This window comes from Phascolarctos cinereus, unplaced genomic scaffold (genome assembly GCF_003287225.1).
Source record: "Phascolarctos cinereus isolate Bilbo 61053 unplaced genomic scaffold, phaCin_HiC Scaffold_9;HRSCAF=440, whole genome shotgun sequence".
NCBI classification, from domain to species: domain Eukaryota; kingdom Metazoa; phylum Chordata; class Mammalia; order Diprotodontia; family Phascolarctidae; genus Phascolarctos; species Phascolarctos cinereus.
Window position 1 is genome coordinate 252,120,726 of NW_027556402.1, and position 6,971 is coordinate 252,127,696.

Sequence of the window (6,971 nt, forward strand, 5' to 3'; positions counted from 1 at the left end):
GGGTGGGAGAGAGTGGCACTCTCCCCGGCCAGATTTTAAGAATCTGAGCTATTGTAACACTTATATTGACAAGCAGGCCAGACTCTTAAGGAATCTGATCACTTTAATGGAGGCAAGATAGACTTTTTATACAGTTAGACTATGGAAGGATCTGGACGTGATCCAGTAGTCTGGGGAGGTAACAGACCTGGACTTAACAGAGAAGGGGTCTAGATGGAAGCAATGAGTGGCGATCCAGGGTGGGACAGGTGCAGACAATGAAGGCCAAAATGAAAGGGCAGCTGAAAGGATTAACTGGGAAGGGCCAGGTGCCCCAGGTTAACACTAAGGACCTGGCCAAGTGGGAAAGTCCAGGGCCTTTTAGGGGTCCAATACTAATGCCCCATCATTTACACACACATATGTATGTATGTGTGTGTTATATGTGTGTATGTATATGTGTGTGTGTGTGTGTGTGTGTATATATATATATATACATATAAATATACACACACACACACACACACATATACACACACATTTCCCCAATAGATAAGTGGTCAAAGAATATGAACAAACAGTTCTCAAAAAATGAATCACAAAAACCACACAAAACAACCACACACAAAAAATGCATGCCCCAATGAAGAGAAATAACAAACCAAAAGAACCAGGAGGCTTTGTGTCACAGCCTGAAAATTGGCAAAAAGACCCCAAAATGTTCGAGGGGCTGTGGAAGGACAGGCACACTGATACATTGCTGGTGGAGCTGTGAAATGATATGACTATTTTGGAAAGCACTGGAATTACTCAAGTAAAATGACTAAAATATCCACACACTCTGAATCAGAGAATCCATTACTGGGCTTATATTACCCAAAGAAGTCACAGATAGGAAGAAAAGTGCCCATACATACCAAAATATTTATAGCAGCGTTTTTGAGATAGCTAAGAATTGGAAACGATAAGCCTTTATTAATCACTCACCATGTGCCAGGCACTGTACCAAGTACTGAGGATACAATTAATAAAAAGAAAGCCAGTTCCTGCCCTCAAGCAGTTTACAATCTAATGTGGGAGGAGACAACATAAAAGGAGGCAAGAAAGTGGGAGGAGGGCAAGGGGGAGGGAGCAGACCAGGATGTAACTGGTGCAGGGCACCCAGTTCTGAGGAGTTGACACCAAGCAGAGCAGCAGATATGGAGCTGAGTCCTGTTTTTGCCCTGCATAAAGGAAGGCACTGGAAAGAGTTTGGTACTCCACCCTCCAGCCCTCCATTTAGACAGGAGAAGAGGATGAGAGAGACAGTATCAATCAAAGCTAGAGTGAGCAGCATGGTGATAAAAGAGAACAAGATGCCCATCAATTGGGGAATAGTTAAACAAACATCACTGTTTGTTTAACAGTAGTACATGTGGTCACATAATATTTCTATGCTACAAGAAATAACTGTTGTGTGTAATGTAATGTGTAAGGCATTGTTGATGGAGTTGTGAACTGATCCAGCCATTCTGGAAAGCAATTTGGAACTATGCCCAAAAGGCTATAAAACTGTGCATACCCCTGATCCAACAACACCTCTTCTAGGGCTGTATCCCCAAGAGATAAAAATGGGGAAAGGACCCACATGTACAAAAATTCTCACAGCAGCTCTTTTTGTGGTGTCAAAGAATTAGAAATTGAGGGGATGCCCATCCATTGGGGAATGGACTGAACAAGTTGTGGTATATGAATGAAATGGAGTCCTATTGTGCTATAAGAAATGATGAGCTGCAGATTTCAGAAAAACCTGTAAAGACTCACATGAACTGATGCTGAGTGAAGTAAGCAGAACCAGGAGAACACTGTACACAGTAACAGCAATATTTTGTGATGAACAGCTTTGATAGACTTAGCTTTTCTCAGCAATACAAAGATCTAAAACAATCCCAAAAGACCAATGATGGAACATGCTATATACACACAGAGAAAGAACTATGGAGTCGAATGCAGATCAAAGCATACCATTTTCTCTTTTTGTTGTCGTTGTTGTTTTCTTTTTTGTGGCTTTTCCCTTTTGTTCTGATTCTGCTTTCACAACATGACTAATGTGGAAATATGTTTAATATGATCGTGCATATATAGCCTACATCAAATTGCTTGCCATTTTGGGGAGGGGGGAGGGAAAGAAGGAAGAAAAAAATGTGGAATTCAAAATCTTATAAAAGTAAATGTTGAAAACTATCTTTACATGGAAAAAATAAAATGCTATTAAATGGGGAAAAATAAATAAGAAATAATGTGTGTGACGAATACAGATAAGCATGAAAAGATCTACATGAATTGATACAGAGTGAAGTAAACAGCTAAGAAAACAATATATACAACAACTACAAAGTAAATGGAAAAAATAACTACACACCAAAAAATCAAAAGTGAATGTGACAGCAATCATAAAGATCAAGCATGACTCAAATAACGAGATATGAGAGGACACCCCCTTCATGGAGGTAGGAGGTCCACAGGTGACACACCACTCAGTCTTCAAACTTTTTCAATGTCATCAGTTGTACTGATTTTTTTCCTCTAAAAAATACACTCCTTTCCAAATACCACTGTCCCATGGCCTCTTTATTAGGAAGTGAAACCTCAGCTTTCACAATTTTAGTTTTTTACAGGAAACAGTGCAGTTGGCCCAACATAAGAACAAGTTTGTCACAGCAACAAATCACAGGATGGTAGAAATCTTCAAATCCCACAAACATTTACAAAACTATAAATGCTGACAGTGCTTACAGGCACTCCTCTGTCAGTAACTGGTCATGACATCTCATGGAAATAAAAGAATATTTGGGGAAACTTGAAGGTAAAGGGGAAGTCATTAAAACTTCCAGTACCACAGTCAAGTTGTCATCCAAAAGGCAAACAAGAAAAAACAAAAAGTGACAGGTTCTTTTATTTTTTAAGTGTCAAATTGGTTTCTAACAATCCACAAAGCATCTGACAAGCCTTTCTATCAAGCTAGAGTTCCCAACCAGTAGAATCAGGACTGGCAGTAGCACACATGTCACATAACTAGCACATACGTACATACAGACGCACAAATATGTTTACGTATATAGATATATAGAGATACAGTGATTTAAAGTTTGCAAAACACTTTACATGCATTATGTCACTCGATCTGATTTGATCCTCACATCAGTTACTGTCCCTGTTTTACATATGAGAAAGCTGAGGCTTAAGACAGGCACAGTGACTTGCCCAGAATCTCACAGCTAATCAAGGGTCTGAGGCAGGATTCCGTGTCAGGTCTTCCAGTCTCCAGGACCAAGTGTTAGGCAGTTAGATGGCACAATGGGCAGAGCACTAGGACCAGTTGGGTAGACCTGAGTTCAAATCCAACCTCAGCTACATACTAGCTGTGTGATCCTCTATTTGCCTCAGTTTCCTCAACTGTAAAGCAGGGATAATAACAGCACCTACCTCCCAAGATTGTTGTGAAGATCAAATGAGATATTTTTTAAAGTGTTTAGTACTGTGGCCGGCATATAGTGAGCGCTTAACAAACGTGTACTCCGTCTTTCTTCTACCTAGCGTCTCAAGGGCAATCGAGGTCAGCAGCACCAGAGACGTCCCACGAGGGGGCCCTTTCAAAGATGACCTTTTTAGAGGTGCACTTAATTTTACTTCAGTGCTTCGAGGGTGTGTGTCTGTGTAGAGATGATAACTGAACCCTTACGAGCAAAGAGGCCACCAAAGGAGGAGAGGGTAGAGAGAGGAGAGCCCCTTCTACTTCCCTGGGTTGGTAGGCACTCAAAAGACAAAAACTTTTTAAAGATCAGTCAAATTCACAACTTTCCACCCATCCACAAGGTACCGTATGGAGCCAAATACAAATTATTTGAGATTTAATTCAGTTAACAGAATGGGCCAGTGGGTGCCTCAGTTAAGCCAAAAACTTTAAAGAGAAGATAGAGCTCCTTTTTATAAGATTAGAACAAAGAACAGAACAGGGTAAATGAGGAAATAACACAATCGGTAAAGGATTGGCAGCATCACGGGGCAGGGGGGTGAGGGTGGTGAGTACATTATGATTGGTTCCATCAGGAAAGGGGCCTGATAGACATGTAGGGCCAACACCACCCCTCTCTGTCTTCAAGGAATGCTTCATTGATTTATGGGATCCAGATGCATCCTCAGGCCATTGATAGTGGACCAGACCCACTGGCTCCTGGGAATGAGATAAGACCCCCCCCCCTTTTAATTGGCCAGGATAGGCTAAGATGGGACTAGGTCGGCATGTAGGCCCTCAAAGATAACACAGATGTCATAGAGTTTCTCAGGAGATGAAGACAGGAGGGATAACAAGTTTCCTGGGCATAAAGTGATTTGCAGGTGGTGCTGAGATAACAATTCCCTTAGAATTAAAGTGTTTGATGAGAGTACCAAACCTCTAAACTTAGCTCTAAATTTTTCTTTAATTACAAGTCGATACAGAGACTAAACTTTTAGCAACTATGAGAGAGGAAGACAACTTTTAAACTCATAAGCTTCTTCACTCAGAGACAAAGAAAAGGCTTAGGTTGTTATATAAAATACAGAACAGAGTCAATTACAGAATGGAATGAAATATAAAATACAGGACCAATGTCTGATTTTCACAGTACACCTTGCAAACTCAACTCCAACGATATCAGCTTCACTCTTTAAAGTAGGCAAGACCCTAGTTAGTCAGCTCTCATTGGAAACTTTATTTGTCACATTTACATGATTTTGTGGTTCAGTGTCATGAGTGGAGTACTTCATGACAGCCATCAAGTAAAGACCAAACATAAATATCAACACTAAGCTGAGAGCAATGCTTTACAACTGTTACTTATCCCCTGGACAAGATTGATTGGATTGATTCAGGACAAGCCAGCCTTTCACAGGGGAGTCAAGGCCACTCCTTGAGTGATGAGCCAAAAACAGCAATACTCATGTGGCTGTATGTCTGAGAGACAGCTCAAACTCCACGTGAAAGAGAGCTGTCTTTCTTCCTAAACTTCTCCTTCCTCCAAACTTTCTTGTTTCAGTTGAGAGTACCACCATCTTTCCAGTCACCCATGTTTAAAACCTTAGGGTAATTCCTGAGTATTCCATTTCTCTTGCCCTTTCTGGATAATCTGCTGCCAATTCTTGTGGACTCCACCTTCACAACACCTACCAATCTGTCCCCTTCCCTCCACTCATACAGCAAATTGCCTGGTTCAAGGTCTCACCATCTCTAATCTGCATTATTGCAACAGCCCCTCCTGACTGGTCCCTGGGCTTCATTTTGTCCCTTTCTCCAAGACACCTTGTACATGGCTGCCAATGTCATGTTCCTAAATAACAGGCTGTGCTCCAACAAGGAGTCATCCTCCACGCCTAAGTTAAGCTCACACGAGGCTGCAGTAATGGTGCAATCATCAAGAAAACTTTATCCTATAACCCAGAAGGTCAAGATCAAGGGAAGCAGAAAACATGTAGATGTCAAGCCTGGCAAAGACATCTACCTCTGTCATGGAGAATGTCTTTTCAATAATCTAAAATGGCGGCAGGCAAACAGATGATATTTTGCTGACTGCATCAAGCTCCAGAACAAGACAGAGCCTTCTCAGTAAGATATCCATGGACATTTAAAGGAGATCAGCCTAACAATCCAAACAGGACACACCAAGTGGATGAAGACTTCACACTGCCAATAATGTCATATACAACTGGATGAGAAGTCCTTTGTTTTTATCCATGTATCATCAGAAGGTGCTACAGAGAGACAATGTTCTTGGCCCTGAACTGAAAAGGAAGAAGCAAATTGACTAGATTACCTTGGGGAAAGTACATGGTGTGTTCATTGGCCCTAAGCTGCTCCCTGATACAATAATCCATCTCTTTTTCTTGCTTTTTCTTTTTCTTTCTGAAACACCAATATTCTCAATGACATGACATTACATGGTTGTGAGTCAGGGAACATCGGGGCAATGGAAAGACCTATGGCTGGCATAAGCCATCTGGAGCATGTCTTCCTAAAATAATCTGTGTATAATAAATGGCGTAAGAGAGTCCTCTCTTCTCCACTTCCCTTCATCTCAGAACTCCTTGACATCATCTCCCACTCTCTCGTCCTCTGCCCTAGTCACTTGATCCCATCCCCTCTGTCCTCCTCAATAACTCCTCTATCTTCTAAAATCTTCAATCGCCTTTTCCCAAACTCCTTCAGACATGTCCAAGTCTCCTAATCCTTAGAGACAAAAAAAAAAAACACCCTTACCAGACCTAGTATCTCCAAGCTATTATCCTCTATCTCTCTTCCTCTTGATAGCCAAACTCACAGCCTCCCCTTCCTCCCTTCTCACATCAGTCTCCTCCCCTTTACGGCTGAACACCTGGAGAAAGAGCCACCCGCCATAAGCACCTCAACTTCCCTGCCTCTCCCTTCAGAACCCTCTGCATCTGGCTTCTGACCTTTCCAAAGTCATCACGCACGACCTCTTCATGGCCAAACCCAATGGCCTTTTCTCAGTCCTCAGCCCGCTGGGCTCTACTAAATTCAACACTGAGCATTCCCCTCCTCCTGCACACTCTCTCCGCTCCAGATTTTCATGACACTGCTCTCTCCTAGTTCTCCTCCAATCGATATGAATGTGCTTTCATAGTCTTCCTTACTGATTCTTCATCCAAGTCTTGTTCACTGTCTGTGCCTAACCCTCAATGCTTTCAATGAGGATGAACATGGCATCAAGGTCAGCTACTACACTGATGGTAAATTCTTCAACTTGAAAAGACTACAAGCCAAGACCAAAGCAGAGGGAGTGTTGGTGCGTGATTTTCTGTGTTCAGATGATTGTGCACTCAACGCAGTCTCTGAAGCTGAGATGCAGCAAAGTATGGATCAATTCGCTGCTGTTTGTGCGAATGCTGACCTGACAACTAACACCAAGAAAACACAGGTGCGCCATCAGCCACCACCACACCACCCACATGTGGAA